This window comes from Cebus imitator, unplaced genomic scaffold (assembly GCF_001604975.1).
Source record: "Cebus imitator isolate Cc_AM_T3 unplaced genomic scaffold, Cebus_imitator-1.0 Scaffold322, whole genome shotgun sequence".
Classification (NCBI taxonomy): Eukaryota; Metazoa; Chordata; class Mammalia; order Primates; family Cebidae; genus Cebus; species Cebus imitator.
In genome coordinates, this window is record NW_016107637.1 from 805577 (window position 1) to 822883 (window position 17307).

General features: G+C 52.0%; 1 protein-coding gene and 1 non-coding gene across 5 annotated transcripts in view; both read right to left on the minus strand.

Moving 5' to 3' along the window:
- Nucleotides 1-17307, minus strand: part of GLIS1 (GLIS family zinc finger 1) — a 239334-nt gene that overhangs the window by 183984 nt on the left and 38043 nt on the right. The gene's annotated exons all lie outside the window — the stretch shown is intronic.
- On the minus strand, nt 1733-1796 carry LOC119467724. The gene has a single exon (XR_005196323.1). It is a non-coding gene; the product is annotated as a U7 small nuclear RNA (small nuclear RNA).

Below are 17307 nucleotides of genomic sequence, written 5' to 3' on the forward strand. Positions count from 1 at the left end.
ATAGGAGGCTCCCAGAGCTACTCCACTGCCAGTGAGACCACTGAAGCTCAGAGAGGCCAAGTGACTTGGGCGAGGTGACACAGCCTCCGAGGAGCAGAGCGTGGACTGGAACCCAGAATCTCCTGAAGTTAAGGAAAGGTTTTCCCAGGATGGAGGCAAACGAGAGAATCACGGTGGGAGCAGAACCAGAGCCAGGCAGGAGAGCTGGACTTGTAAGGGGCTGTTCGCCTCTTCGGCAGAGGAGGAGGGAAGTAGTCCCCAGCTCCAAGGCCTTTCATACCCTGCAAGGCACCACCTGCCCACCTGGGTCTCTCAGATATTTTGGGGGGTTGGGGGGTGGGCAGTGGAAGGAAAGAAACAGTCTCCTGAGGGCTTCCCATGGAGTTCTTTCACTAATTATCTACTCCCAGCAATTCCAAGGAGACTCTGAGGCAACATCTATCCCCTGGTCCAACCAGCCAGCCCTGCTTCATCAAGCCTGTGTCAGCCCTTGCAGTTTAGCCCCTTGCGGAAAACCCAAGTACATCCCCGCTCTCCTTGCCCTGTGAGGGCCAGGGAGCTTCCTGAAGGGCCCCCTGCTATCAAGAGGTTCTGTGTGTTTTCTCCTTCAAGCCACACGGCTTGCTTACACGCCATGGGTCCCCCTAGCTACAAAGGGGCAGCACCAGGTCAAAGCCCCCGCCACCCAGCACCCAGCCAGGATCTTACCATCTGGACACCTCCTTCACGAGGGGAAGGACGGTGGGCAGGAGTCCTGGCTAATGGGGGTTCCAGTTAACCGGGAGTCATGGGATGTTCTCAGCCCCCGGCCCCATGTGACCAGGGGACAGTGACAACTGCTCCCACTTGTGCAGGCTCCCAGGCATGGGGCCTGACCTCCCTGAGTCTCTCACCCCAACCTGGGAGCTGGTGGCATCACCACATCATAGATAAGGAAGAGTCCTAGACACAAGCAGTCGGCTGTGCCCCTAGCCCCACCTCAAGCTCAGAGGACCCAGCCATTGGGATCACCGTGCTGTGCTGTCTGGGCTGAGGAACCGGGGCTGCCCTGCTGGAGGCCAGACTGGCCCTGCCCCAGTGCGTTTCCTGCTCGGCAGGCTCTGGCCCTGCGTGTGGCGCGCTGACACCCGCTCCTTCCCTGATTCCGAGTAAGCACCTCACCAGACTCTCATTCACTTCTGTTTTCTCTGCAAACATCCCACGGGCCCGCCGCTCCCTCCTGTGCCCAGGAATGCGAGTGTGGGCTCACGGGGGATAAATCCGTCTGAGTCTCTATTTTGACTAGTCCCTATAAAATGTGCTGTGAGCAATTTGCAGGGAGAGGTGGGGAAAAGGGAAGAGGTGGCGGGTGGAGGGGCTCTCCCTCATACAGATGTGCAGTCCTGCTGAGCCAGGGGCTAGGGACTAGACCCAGTCCCCCAGAAATTGTTTCGCGTTTCCCACTACCCTCTCTGCTCTCCTGCCCGTTCCTTAGTGCCCAGGCCAAATGCCCCCTCCTCCACAGAGACTTCCTTGTTTCCGACTGGGAATGACGACGCCCTTCCCAAGCCTCCACAGCACGGTGCTCCTCCTAGCCTCGTGCTGACAGGTGAGTGACTGCCTTGCCTTCCCCATGAAGCCCTGACCTCCTCCAGGGCAGGCCCACAGCACCTGTATGATGCCGTCTACAAGAAGAGGCGCTCAGGAAACAGCTGCTGAATAAGCACAGTTTTTAAACTGGTTTTTGTGTGGGGGGGATGTTTTCTGGAGAAAACCAGAAAATCTGCCAGAAAAATCCTAAAAGGGCTGTACTACTCGTTTTTAAATTTTTGCTGAGTGCCTGATCTTGCCCAATGGCAGAGAATTCATTTGGGGGCACCTTGAGGACACCTACTGGCAGAATCCATGAAGGTCCAAGAGTAGTGCAGAGGCGCCAGCCACACCCCAGGCCGGACTCCAGGCCAGGCAAGGCTGGGGATGAAACCCTCATGGTAGTCTTAGAACTCCGGGGTCCACCTTCTTCCTCAAGCCCTCTGCTTTCAGTAGCACTCTGTGGATGCCTGAGCACGTTCTCCCAGGTCGTTTGATGGTCTCCTTACACTCCACCCTCACAGCGTGAGCCGGTTAAGAGACCAGGCCAAAGGTGCACCTCAATACCCATTCAACAGGCATTTCAAAGACAGACGTGGAGAGTTTCAATTCAGACCAGTAAGTGCTGTGATGGGGCAAAGCAAGGGGGCAGTGGGTATGCAGAGGAGCCGAGGCCCAGTCAGGGGAAGGAGGCCTCAGGAGAGGCTTTACAGAGGCGCCACCTGTCTGGGCAGGACTCACGGCAGCTTCCCTCCTTCCCCAGGTGAGAGGCATTTACCCCTGCTGGCCTCTGGCTCCAGCCCTCTCTCCTGGTTCCAGTCCTCCCTCCTGGCTGCAGCCCTCCACTGTCTACCAAGTTGACCCGCCTTTTGAGCCTCCTGTATCTTCCCACCCAGAAACATCCTGAGCTGAGAGCCAGCCAGACCAGAGCAAGTGACCACCGACATGGGGAGTCCCAGCAAGGCCTGCGCTGTGACCTTTCTGCCTGAGAACAGTAGAAGACAAGCACTCAAGAGGTCTTCATTCTCAACACTTAGCCAAACAAAGACTTACTTCTCCATTTGGCCACAGGCAGTACCAATGCCCTGTGTCACGCTGAGCAAACACTGCCCCTCTCTGGGCCTACAGTAACAGCCCAAGGCCAGACCTCTCCTCTCTAGCAGTGTAGCATCTGTGATATGTTACCCCACCCCACCCCACCACCCAGGCCCCTCTGAGAGGCATCTCAGCACCCATTACTGGCCTCAGCAGATGAGGTCCCAGGAGCTCAGCCTGTTCCTCGGGCCCTGGCCCTTACTGGCATTTACTTGCTCACAGGTGCCCTTCAGAGTCGGTTTATCCCCGCCACTCTGCACCTCTGGGCTACATGTAGCGAGTGGAATGCCTTTCCCCTTCCTGTCTGGCCAACACAAGCCCCTATCTTCCTAAATGAAGCTCTCTCACACCTGCACTGGGCTCCCTGACCCTGAGTCACACTGTGTGGTCATTATCTGATACCCAGCAGCCTGCCCCTTCTGCTGTGAGCTCCCTGAGTCAGGCCTGAAGCTGATTTATCTCTGGGTCCCCAGCATAGGCTGGAAAGGGTGAAGAACATGAATCAAACATCAGCTGCACGTGCACAGTGAGGGCATCAGGCCAGGGAGCATCACTGCCCAGCGACACTCAGCACCACAACACCACAGCTTCAGGGCCACAGGCAGGGATGGCTCACCGCTCCAGGCTTCACTGCCCCCACAGTACACAATGGGGAAAGGGTGGGCTCCAAGGCCCTCCCTCTTGAAGACTTGTGCTGCAGGACACAGCTGGGACGGCTTCCACTGGTCTCCTATGAAACATGGCAGGGGCTCCTTCAGGAACCAAATCTCAAGCGGCCTCTGCCTAAACTGGCCGCCAAATGGTCAGTGTGGAGGCTGGAGAGAGGACACTTTAACACCACAGCACCTCTTGGCCTCAATGTCTGCATCTGGAAATGGACGTGACAGAACAAACAGGACACTGTGGCGCAGGCTTCGCTGTCCAGCACTGCTCAGAGAGCCAGGACCATCTCTCCCTTCCCTCAGTCATCCAGAGAAGCATGCAGGGCGGCGGTGATCAACCCCTGTTTACGGCTGGGAAAATGAGACCTAGGAGGCAGGACATTTCAACTGGCCTAAAAGAGAAGGAGGAAAGGGCATTCCGGCAGAGGGGCTGGTGTCCCTGGAAACAGGTGGTGATGATGCGAGAACTGTCCAAGGGTGTGGCTGGAGCAAGAATAATAAAAACCAGGTGCCACTCCAACCACTCTGCATGAATCTAGACGTGTAATCCTCATAACAACCCCTTGAGGTGGGTACAGTTATGTCCTCCTTTTTACAACTGGGACACCTGAAGCACAAGTAACTGTCCGAGGTTGCCCAGCTAGCAGTGAAGGAGCAGGGATGAAGCAAACCCAGGCTCCAGGGCCCACATTCCTCCTCAAGCACGTGCCCACACTGCCTCTCAAAAAGGAAGGGAAAGGCCGGGCGCTGTGGCTCACGCCTGTAATCCCAACACTTTGGAAGCCTGAGTCAGGAGGATCACTCAAGGCCAGAAGTTCAAGACCAACCTGGGCAACACAGCAAGATCTCCGTCTCTACAAAAAAAATTCAGAAACTAGCTAGGCATGGTGGTTACACGCCTGTAGTTCCAGATACTCAGGAGGCTGAGGTGGGAGAATCACTTGAGGACAGGAGTTCGAGGCTGCAATGAGTTATGATCACACCATTGCACTCCAGCCTGAGCAACAGAGTGAGACCTGTCTCTTAAAAAAAAATTTTTTTTAAAGGAAGGGAGCCCATGAAAGCCCCCTATTCAGTAGTGCCTGGCCCTTAATTAATATCTGATGAGCAAATAAGTGGATGGGTGAACAGAGTCTCGGCATCTCACCCTACCTGTGGTATCAGCTCCCTGCTCTGCAGCCCTCACACCATTGGCTGGGACCACTTAGCCCCACAGCTCTCTCTTCCCACCCCCAGGCTCTGTTTCCAGCAGGGAGACCTGAGAGGGTCCTACGGAGCTCCAAGTGAGGCATGCAGGGCAGCTACTAGGCCTACGCTGACCTCAGCCCCACCTCCAAGCTCCTGCCCCGCAGGGCTCACCACGCCCTTGCCGCCATACCACCCTGTGGTGAGGCTTGCCCTGGCCCTGCCTTTGTCTCCCTGGCTGCAGGCCCCTGCCTCTGATCACTCAGTCCAGCTCCTGAACTAACCCCATCCCCCATCCCCACCCAGCTGGTGGGTCCCCACATGCCCCAAATTTACCATTCCTCACCGCCAGCTTCTAGCCAAAGCCCTCCAAAAACTCACTCCCACCTAGGCCAGGGTACCCACTGCCACTCACAGTAGGGCTCACAGCCCCCCTGTGTCCCTCCCCAGCTGCACCCACAGTGGGGCTTCAGGGCCCAAGCCCAGCCTCTCTCACCACTTGCTGCCCACAGACCCCAGCCCTGCCCATCTTATCATCCTCTCTCCTACCACCACAGGAGCCACACGTGAACCTATCCATGTTTCTCAAAGTCTGGCCTTTTGTCTGCTGCCCACAGAATCTTGGGCCCACCCTGAACTCCATAAGCAGAATCACTGGAGATGAAGCCTGGGAGGACCCAGGACCCGGATCCCAGATTCACATGGGCTGGGAGGAGCTGAGCCCCCTGCTTCTCCATGCTCCCCCACATCCATGAGCTCCTCCACCCCTGCTCCTCCTCCATCCCCTCTCCCTCTCCCAACAACCTCCTCCTCCCCTGGAGCTTCTACACCTTTTCCACCAGCCGCTCCCTGCAGCCACTCAGCCAGCATCAAATCATACACTGGCCGAGCTTTGGATTTGCTAATAAAGGGTCCTTCATTTCTGCACAGCTCCACCTTACTGAATTTGCAGTTTCCCTAAATGGCCTCTATATTCCTTTCATGGCCAGTACCAACCTCCCTTCTACCCCCACTCCAACCCAGAGTCACACCCACCCAGCATGACCAGCTTCCACAGTTAAACCAGCTCCGCCCCAGCGGCTACATCTCTGAAAGCACAGAAAGATGCATATTACCGTTACTCTAGTCCCACCATTGGCAGCAGCAAGGCCCATTCGGACGGGGGTCATGGAGGAAGAGGGAATTCCATACCAATAATCTGACCTGGGGACAGTGTCTGGCAATGTCACACCCAGCCTGCACCCCACTCTGCAGTTATAATCTCTGTTAAATACCTGACCCCTCACGCTGCCTCCCTTTTTCCTAGCACAAGCTTTCTTTTCCTTCTCATCCAACCTCTCTTCTCCCCCATTTAAAGGGAGAAGGATTTGAAAAGCTATTTCTAAAACTACCATAGAACAATAAAGCCCCTTTTGAACTAAGCACACCACGTAATGAGGCTTAAACTCACTGCCAGATTCAGCAGCCTGGAGCTCAACCCTATGTCACATCCTTGCTCAAAAGCCCTCCATGGCTCCCCACTGCCTGAAGAATAAAAGGAATCAACACAACCATAAAACAGCAATTGGTATCCAATGTACTTGAGATGTGCATGGAAAGAATGTAGTAATAAGGTGAAAGACATAACCATAACAATAAACATAGCTAGCAATTACTGAGCACTTACTATGTGCTTTACACACGTTAACACATGACCCTACAGAGGTGCAGCTGGAGGAGGGACACAAGGGGTGTGGGCCCTAGCCAGAGTAGAAGTGGGGGACCCTGGCCCATGTGGGAGTGAGTTTTTGGAGGGCTTGGCTAGAAGCTGGCTGTGAAGAAGGGAAATTGGGGAAACCCAGACCATCCCAGCTAGGGCCTGCTTTCTCCCCACTGGGCTGGAATCACACGCTTGCCCAAGGCCTCTGCAGGCCCAGTACTCTGGACAGTGGGCACTGCCACCCTAGCAAACCCCAAAGTCTTCTAGGAACCCACTCAGTCTTTACTGGCTAGACTGGCCTGTCTGTCAATGGACTCCCAAGGGCCCATCCTGTCCCCGGAAGCAGCTCTAGAGCCATTCTCTATCCCTCTACATCCATAGCCGTCCTTTCCCAGAGAAGGTATGTCCCTCACAGGCGCTCAGCACTTCCCAGTGTCAGAGTGTGTCATGGAGACCCGGTATCAACCCAGAGAGAGGAGCAGGGCCGAGTGCATTCCACTCTACAGACAAGGACATCATCGTGGCACCATGTGTTCCAGGCACTGTTTCATAATTTAATCCTCCCTGCAGCCCCCTCTGAGACTACTATTATCCCTCTTTTACAGATGAGAAAACTGAGGTAGAGAGGGGCTAAGACTTGCCATGGCCCCATGTCAACTCAGTGACAGGACTTGAACCCAAATCTCCCTGGTGGCCGTCTGTCTCTGGAGGCCACCACCATGGCCAACAACCTCAGAAGATCCATCTTCTCTGCTGCTGACCATCCCAAACCTTCTAGACACCCATCCCTGGGGGGGAGGCATCTGGCCAGGTACTTGAGATGGTTCTCAGCAGCCCCTGGGGCCAGAGGCCAGAACTGCTAAGTCTGGCTCTGGAGTGTTCCCCCAGACACCCCATCCCATCCTGGTCCCACAGTGCCCCAGCCAGAGCTGCCCCCCCAGCGCAGCCTCTCACCCCCGCCCACAGATCCAAATTTCCATTCCCTCAGCAGCATGAGCTCAGTGGGGAGGAAGGCAATCTGATTACAAGCAGTCCTGGCCTCGGGTCGCTAAGGGTGTGGGCATCATAAAGCAGGCGCCCTGGCGGCACTGAGGAGGGAGGGAACGGTGCGGGAAGCCTGGGATGTCGAGGCCAGGCTCTGTTACCACCGCGCCCCCACCTGGAAAGCATGTCTTTTCATCCATCGCTGCCTTACCTAACCCTCCAAACGGCGATGCCACTCAGTGACCTCGATGAGAAGATGCTTTGGGAGATAGGAAACATGACGTAAACACGAGGAGCCCAAGAAAGGGCTCTGGCCCAATCTGGGGTCAGGACTGGTCTAGAACGGCCCTGAATGAGTTTGAGAGACCAGCGGGGGTTGGCCAAATGGAGGGAGTGGGCCCTCTAAGTGAGAAACAGCAGGGGTTAAGCCATTTATCCCTTTAGACATGGGGCACTGGGGGAGGGGTGACAAGGAGAGACGACATCAGCAAAGCACACAGTACACAGTAGGTGTTCAGAACACGGTTGTTCTCTTCCCCTCCCCATACCTCGCCCTGTGGACTCAGGACCAAGCTTATACCTCCTCACTCCCTTTCTGTGAGCCGGCTGACCCTGGCAGAGACCCTTTCTGCCTTCTCTTCTCAGTGGGCTGCACCCAGTGTCCCTGCTGGCCCAGGAAAGCCCTGCTGACCTGACCTCCTGGGTACCAAGCTGGGCTCAGCCCATGAATTAAGCTCCTGCGGAGGGGGCATGCTGAGGCGGCAGCACCCCCACCCCAGGAAGAAAGCCCAAGTGGGACAGACACTGCCACCAGGATCCCAGCTACACCTCCTACAGGCTGTGTGGCTGGGGCAAGCTGCTCAAGTACTCCGACCTGGGACTTGGGATAGAAGAAGTTATTATAGACTGGGCGACGTGAGGCATACAGCGCAGTCCTGCACACACACCAGCAGGAGCTAAATTCTCACCATCATAGTAGATTGACGCTGCCTCAAAAAACCCGGGCTGTAGGGTCACTTAGTAAGTATGAAACGTGCAGGACAATGGTGCTGGTATGGAAGGGCGGCAGAATGGCGGCTACGATCGTGCCTGCGAATAGCCTCTGCACTCCAGCCTGGGCAGCACAGTGAGACCCCCATCTCTATATATATATATATACGTGTGTGTGTATATATGTGTGTGTGTGTGTGTGTGTGTATGTGTGTATATATATGTGTGTGTGTGTGTCTACACACATATATGTACACACACACACACACGCACGCACATATACTGGCTCACTACTTCCCCAGACACTAGGGACCAGGGCCATGCGGTCCCTCGTGCTTATTAGTGATTCCTAATAGGTCAGGGAAGGCAAGTCCATGAAAACATTACAATCCACAGTAGGCCCACATCTGTTTAAAAAGCCGTGTGTGTGTAATGAAGCCCTGCAGGCGGCTGACAGTCAGCTGGGGTGGGGGTGGGTTGAGGAAGAAGAAAGCCCCCAGGCTCCGCTGCTCTCAGCTGGTCTGGACTGTGTGGCCCAAATTCCCAGTTATGTGACCACAGGTCAGCATCTCACCTCAGGAGCTTGCGGCTCCCATGTGTAAAAGGGGAATGAGGGGCCTCCAAGGTCACAGTGCAAGTCCAAGGAGAGGATGTGCACGAAACCCGAACTGGCAGTGAAGCATGAAGGAGTGGCACGAGACAAGCAGAGGTCAAGGGGATTCACCTCCAGGCTGGGTAAGTTGAAGACCTAACCAGAAGAAGGTGGCAGACGGGGCGCTACGACAGTGACTTGTCTGTCCTCAGCCAGCCAGCTGGGAGCTCCCCGAAGGCAGGCACCCATCTCACTGGTGCCACAACTGTCAGGTAAGTAGCAGGCACCAAGCAGTGAATGTCCAGCACAGCAGAGGGCTCAGCCCAGCCCCAGGCCGGTTCCCTCCACCCTGTGTCCTGGGAGGCCCCAGGTCCAGTTCAGGAAGGCAGGAGGGGCACGAGGTGGTAGACAAGAGCTTGGAACCCAGAGCCAGAACAAAGGAGGGGACATGGCCTGGAGAAGTGTGCCTCACTGGAACCCAAACGCTGGATTTTACTGAGCACCTACTGAATACAAGGGTATTCTGTTTACATACAGTGTTTCATTTAGCTCTAGCAACTACCGGTAGAAATGAAAAGCCTTCATCTGCTGAGACGGATTAAGCAATGCAGCTAAGAATCCTCATCTTAGGAGAGGCTCAGGTCTGCCCAACCCAGGGGCCAGGGGCCTTCCTGGCCCTCTTTGGCCACAGCTGTCGGTGCCAGAGCATCTCCTGAGAATGTGGGCAGACTCGTGGGTGACTTGAGGTCGGGAGGCTGCACTCCAGGCCAGAGATGTCTCCAACGGACGGAGCCCCCAGGGCTGCCCCGCTCCCAGCAGTCACCCCTGCTTTACAAGGTGGGACAATTCTGAGGGTTTCCTCCCCTCAGGGAGCTGGTGAGCTCCAGCGGTTAATGCTTTGCTCAGCACAGGCACGAGTTTAATAAAACCAGAAGCAGCTAATGGCTAACAATAAAAAATAATATTTTTCCTTCAAGCAATTAAATTGTAATATAGATCTCACTAATTCCTTCCTGTTCTTTCCCTTGAGATCTCAGATCAAGCACCAGAAGAAATAAATTATTCATCACTATTCCCCACTTGAAACTCAAGTTTTAAGGAATCCAAGGGAGAAATATTGCCTCCTTCATTAAGGCAGAAATCTGAGGGTTTTTACAGAGGTTTCATATAACAAGTCACCTTTCTGCAAACACGGATCCATGACCCAGACCCATCTTAAAGACCGATAAATTCACCACTTGCCCTTTCTCCAAGAAACCACAGTGTGTGAAAATTAATCTTACCAAAGCATGGCTCAAAACTCTCTATGGCCCCCTCTAATTAGGGGAAAATAAATAAAACTCCACCACCCCCACCCTACCCAGCCACGCTCATGAGCCTTCCAACCTTACTTCTCCCCATCCCTCCACACGCCCTTCTGGGCAGCCAAGTGGAGCTCACTGCTGTCCTCACATGTGCCGTCTGCTTTCCCACCTCTGTGCCTGGAACTCCCTTCCCTCAAGGGCCCGCCTCCCACACTGAGCCTTACCTGCCTACCCCAGGGGAATAGGCCATCATCCACTCTGGGAACTCCTGCAGAACTTTCCCCTTTCGACTCTGGCTAACAGTCTCTTGAGATGGCCAAGTGAGCCTGGGAATAGAACACCTTCCACGTGGCATCCCTGTGCAGCTCCTCTGCAGATGCCCCTTCACTGTGCCTAGCATGGTGACCAGTATCTTATAGGAGGTGTGTCCACATTCACTGGGTGGATTCACAAACGAATTCAATAACCACTGAGGACTACTTCTCTCAAGACCACGGGAGGGAGCTGGGAGGAGGCAGGACAAGAACTTCTGGACATTGCCTGGATAGTGGGAAGTCGGTCACAGCAATGAACCCCAAGAATGACACAATAGCAGACTCTGTAAGGAAAGTGAAGGAAAGAGAGCAATGCCAACATGAACACGTCACCCTGCCCAGAATCCTTCAGAGGCTCTCCCTGCCTACTGGCAGAGCTGGGACTTCCTTAGCTTGGCATTCAAGGCCCTTTGTGAGGTTCTCACTTTGCTCCCAACTTTCACTTTCTATTCCAATTGCTGTGCACATGCAGTTCCTCCCCACCATTCTGCCTATGGGACCTCTCTTCATCCTTTAAACCACGGTTCGGTGCCACCACCCCGATCCCACCCTCCTCAGGGAGCCACTGTCTGTTCTGGAGCCCCCTTTCCCCAGGCTGGGGTATTCCTGGGACAGGTTCAGGATGGGATCCACCCCAGCAGAGATCCAACCCCTGCTCAGGGCTTGGGAAGCATCCACGGAGCTAAACTACACAGCAGAGGAGGAAGGAGAAACAGGTCTTCTGGAAGGACCTACCCATCGGTCACACTCCCTTCAGAGTCCAGCTAACACTTATTTAGCACACACTCAGTGCGGACACTGTCCTTCACACTTTTGCACATATCGCTTCACTTCATCGTAGCAACAACCCAGGATGTAAGTGCTACTATGATTATTGCACAAATGAGGGAACAAAGGCACAGAGAGGTTAATCAACTTACTAAAGTCACAGAGCCCATAAGAGGTAGAACTGGGCTCAGAGCCAGTGGTTCTAACTGCTACAACCAATACTCTATGTAAAACATAAGGACCTGTATTGGGGTGGGGACAGAGCAGAGTTATTCTAGCGACCAAAGCCCTCACGTTTGAAAACCTCCCTGTCAGGAAGTCAAATTGTCTCTATTTACAGACGACATGATTGTATATCTAGAAGACCCCATCATCTCAGCCCCAAATCTCCTGAAACTGATAAGCAACTTCAGCAAAGTCTCAGGATACAAAATCAATGTGCAAAAATCACATGCATTCCTATACACCAATAACAGGCTTAAAGAGAGTCAAATCAAGAACAAACTTCCATTCACAATTGCCACAAAGAGAATAAAATACCTAGGAATACAGCTAACAAGGAATGTAAAGGACCTCTTCAAGGAGAACTACAAGCCACTGCTCAACGAAATAAGAGAGGACACAAACAGATGAAGAAACATTCCATGTTCATGGTTAGGAAGAATCAGTATCGTGAAAATGGCCATACTGCCCAAAGTAATTTACAGATTCAATGCTATCCCCATCAAGCTACCAATGACCTTCTTCACAGAACTGGAAAAAAACACCTTAAACTTCATATGGAACCAAAAGAGAGCCCACATAGCCAAGCCAATTCTAAGCAAAAAGAACAAAGCAGGAGGCATCACACTACCGGACTTCAAACTATACTACAAGGCTACAGTAATCAAAACAGCATGGTACTGGTACCAAAACAGAGATATAGACCAATGGAACAGAACAGAGGTCTCGGACACAACGCAACACATGTACAACCATCTGATCTTTGACAAACCAGACAGAAACAAGCAATGGGGAAAGGATTCCCTGTTTAATAAATGTTGTTGGGAAAACTGGCTAGCCATGTGCAGAAAGCAGAAACTGGACCCCTTCCTGACACCTTACAGTAAAATTAACTCCAGATGGATTAAAGACTTAAACATAAGGCCTAACACCATAGAAACCCTAAAAGAAAATCTAGGCAAAACCATTCGGGACATAGGTGTAGGCAAGGACTTCATGACCAAAACACCAAAAGCATTGACAACAAAAGCCAAAATAGACAAATGGGACCTAATCAAACTCCACAGCTTCTGCACAGCAAAAGAAACAGTCATTAGAGTGAATCGGCAACCAACAGAATGGGAAAAAATTTTTGCAGTTTACCCATCTGACAAAGGGCTGGTATCCAGAATTTACAAAGAACTAAAACAGATTTACAAGAAAAAAAACTAACAAGCCCATTCAAAAGTGGGCAAAGGATATGAACAGATACTTTACAAAAGAAGACATACATGAGGCCAACAAACATGAAAAAATGCTCATCATCACTGGTCATCAGAGAAATGCAAATCAAAACTACATTGAGATACCATCTCACGCCAGTTAGAATGGCAATCATTAAAAAATCTGGAGACAACATATGCTGGAGAGGATGTGGAGAAATAGGAACACTTTTACACTGTTGGTGGGAGTGTAAATTAGTTCAACCATTGTGGAAGACAGTGTGGCGATTCCTCAAGGACCTAGAAATAGAACTTCCATTTGACCCAGCAATCCCATTACTGGGTATATATCCAAAGGATTATAAATCATTCTACTATAAGGACACGTGCACACGAATGTTCATTGCAGCACTGTTTACAATAGCAAAGACCTGGAACCAACCCAAATGCCCATCAATGATAGACTGGACAGGGAAAATGTGGCACATATACACCATGGAATATTATGCAGCCATCAAAAAATGATGAGTTTGGGTCCTTTGTAGGGACATGGATGAACCTGGAAACGATCATTCTCAGCAAACTGACAGAAGAGCAGAAGATCAAACACCGCATGTTCTCACTCATATGCAGGTGTTGAACAATGAGAACACATGGACACAGGGAGGGGAGCACTACACACTGGGGTCAGTAGCGGGGAAATAGGGGAGGGACGGTGCGGGGTGGGGAGCTGGGGAGAGATAGCAAGGGGAGAGATGCCAGAGGTAGGTGATGGGGAGGAAGGCAGCAAATCACACTGCCTCGTGTGTACCTATGCAACAATCTTGCATGTTCTTCACATGTACCCCAAAACCTAAAATGCAATAAAATAAATGGGAAAAAAAATAAAAATAAATAAATAAATAAAATAAAATTTAAAAAAAAAAAAGAAAAAGAAAACCTCCCTGTCTCCACATCAGTTTCCTGACATCTGCCCTCCTCTGTGCTGCCCAGGCCAACATTCTAAAGACACCCCACCCCACCCACCCCATTACCCCAGACCAGACAGCAAACAAACAGGAAACGATTAAAGAACCAACCAGAAAATCTCATAAACTCTCCCAGGAACACACCCTCCCAGCTCCAGGGCGAGATGTCTGGGCTGGGAAAGACCTTAGTCCACAGCTCTGAAGACAAATGCAACAGGCAACGTCCCCTCGGAACATACTCCAGAGGATGACGCAGACGGAGTTCCAGGCAGTGATTTTCCATCCGGGAGGCTTCCGAGTCCCTGATGTCAGGGAAAAGGAACAGGAGCCAACTCGAGCCTCTGCATCTATGTCCCCTCACTCTCCCCAGAAGGCAGCTTTTGCCCGCAGCCTTCCCCGTCACCCAAGTTCTCTCTCACTTAGGGTGCAAAAAGCTGAGATGGGGGCCAGCTGCGCTGCCCAGGTGGCAGGTCATCCTCCCCCTCTGCCTCCCAAGCACGCGCCACTGCTTGTGGGCACTGGCCCCGCTTCCCCATCAGGGGTGAGACATTTGTGAGCTCAGAACATCAGCCTTTGGCCAAGCCGGGAACCTCTGTTCAGCCCTGCCACCTGGGTCCTGGTAGACCAAGGCTGCTGCCAGAACAGAGCCACTTCCTAAAAGGCCCATGGGCAGAGCTTCCAGCCAGGGATGCCCTCCAGACCTGCTGCCACCTCTCCGCCAGGCTTTCCCCTAGTTTCCCTGCCATAAAAACTCAGCCCCTTCCACAGGCATGCCATTTCATGGTTTACGAGCCCCTCAACCTAGATTATCTCATCTGACCCTTGCCACAGCTCTGTGTGGGCAGCACTGAACCCCACTGAGGAAATGGGCTTGGAGACTGAAGTGACTTGCCTAAGGTCCCACAACTAATCATGACCATGAGAATCATAAAATGAGCCACCCAAGAGTAACAATGGGTGTGCCTGCCACACACTGCACTGTGCTATGAGTTTTATAGATATGATTGTCCTTTTTATTTTCTTGAGACAGAGTCTTGTTGTATCCACCAGGCTGGAGTGCCTTGGCGCAATCTTGGCACACTGCAACCTCTGCCTCCCAGGTACAAGCAATTTTCCTGCCTCAGCCTCCTGAGTAGCTGGGACCACAGGCATACACCACCACACCTGGCTAATTTTTATATTTTTAGTAGAACAGGTTTTACCTTGTCGGCCAGGCTGGTATCGAGCTCCTGACCTCAGGTGATCCACTCACCTCAGCCTCCCAAAGCGCTGAGATTATAGGCATGAGCTACCATGCCCGGCCAATTGTTCTTCATGCCTGGGCTTAGTCTGCTCAGTTGCCATGACAAGATGGAAGGTCAACATCCCTTATCCAAAACGCTTGGGGCCAGAAATGTTTTTGACTTCTTTGGATTTCGGAAGATTTGCCTTATACTGACCAGTTGAGCATCCCTAGCCTGATAATCCAAAAATCCAAAGTCTCAAATGCTCGAACTGAACATCATGTTGGCACGCAAAAAGTTTCGGATTTTGGAGGGTCTCAGATTTCAGGTGTTCAGATTAGGAATACACAACCTGTATCATAGACCGGGTCCCTAAACAACAGAAATTTATTTCTCCCAGTTCTGGAGGCTGGAAGTCCGAGACCAAGACGCCACCACGATAGGTTTCCAGTGAGGGGCCTCTTCTGGCTGTGGACAGCTACCTTCCCACTGTGCCCTCACATGGCAGGGAACGAGAAAGCAAGCTCTCGGATGTCTCTTCTTATAAGGCACTACTTCCATCCTGAGGCCCCCACCCTCATGGCCTCACCTAATCCTAATTACTTCCCAAAGCCCCCATCTCCAAATACCATCATATTGGGGGTTAGGGCTTCAACATATGAACTGGGGGAAATGCACAACCCTAAAGCACAGAGAGGTTGAGTGATTAACAAAAGGTCACAGAGCCAGAAGAAGGGCTGGGATTCAAATCCAGCCTTCCCTGACCCAAAGCCAGGACTCCGAGCTGGGATGCCTCTATCAGGGGATGGCAGAGGCCACTACATGCTCAGCCACGGTCTCAGCCCACTGTCCCACGCCGCCTCCAATGGGAATGTCTACAGTGCACAAGGCCCTTGGCCTGGAGGAACCAATGGACGATGGAGTAGTCAGATGCTCCTGCTCTCAATGCGCCCCTGGGGCACTTCCAGCCCTCACCTCCCCCTCATCACAGCCCTGTGCCACAGAGTCTCTCCCTCTCCTTTCCTCCCTGTTCTCAGGTAAGGAAACCAAGACCTAGAGGGAGGGGTGGGAATGGGAGGGTATATGGCTTGGCAGGTACAGAGCTCTGGGTCTCTTTCTGTGACCGCATCTGTGAAGTGCTTACGTCTCAGCCCAAGACAGGCTGTCAGGAAGGAAGGATGGAGGGTAACATGAACAAACGCGTGGCATCTGCTAGTGTAAATGCATGGAGCACACGTGACGACGGGTCCCAGAGGGGGTGGAGGGGTCGGATCTGGCAGGAGTTTGGTCTTTCGCTCTTCTTTTCTTAAGAGTGGAAGATACAATTCACACAGCACAAGATTCACCCTTTTAAAGTGCACAATTTAGTGGTTCTTACCATTTTCAGGGAGTTGTACACCCATCACCACTATTTAACTCCACGACATTTTCATCATCCAAAAAGAAGCCCGTACCCCTTAGCATTCACTCCCTCTTCCCCCTCCTCCCAGGCCCTGGCAACACTCATCTATTTTCTGTCTCCATAGATTTGCCTATCCAGGACATTTCATATAAATGGATTCATAAACATATGACCTTCTGTGTCTGGCTTCTTTCACACAGCATAACATTTCCAAGGCTCATCTGTGTTGTAGGATGTCAGTACTTCATTACTTTTTATGGCTGAATAATATTCCACTGCACAGATATGCCACATTTTGTTTATCCATTCATCAGCTGAGAGACATTTAGGGTTGTTTCCACTTTTTGGCTATGATGAATAATACTGCTATTTACATTCGGGTACAAACTTCATGTAGACATATGCTAATTCTCTTAGGTGTAAACTTAGGAGTGTAGCTGCAGGGTCAAATGGTAACTATGTCAAATGGTAACCTTTCCAGGGATTACCAGACTGTCTTCCACAGCAACGGTGCCTTACAGTCCCACCAGCAGTGTATAAGGATTCCAACTGTTTCACACCCTTGCCAACTCCTGTTACTATCTTTTTGATGACACCCATTTTAGTGGGTGTGAAGTGCTGTTTCACTGTGGGTTAGGCAGGGCTCTGAACTCCTGACTCAGGGAGAGTCTTCTTCCCCCAAGAAGAGGAAATTTGGGATTCAGAGCCTCCCAGAGCTCCCTGCTATCCAACACCCTTCTCTGCTGTCAAACAGTGAGAGTGGCCATGACGTACCAGGTACCATTCTAAGTCCTATTGTGGCCCCACTTTACAGATGCAGAAATTGAGGCATGGAAAGAAATGATTGCCCGAGTTGTTAAGTGGTCGAATCAGGGTTCAAATCCAAGCTAGAGTCTGGCTCCAGAGCCTTGGCTCTTAACCACCAGGACCCTCTGCCTCCAACGTGAAAAGAGACACTGCTGCAAATGCACTTTGTTTGAAAATGAAAGAGCTGGACTGGGCATGGTGGCTCCCGCCTGTAATCCCAACACTTTGGGAGGTTGAGGAAGGAGGATCACTTGAGGTCTGGAGTTTGAGACCATCCTGCCCAACATGGAAAAATCCTGTCTCTACTAAAAATACAAAAAT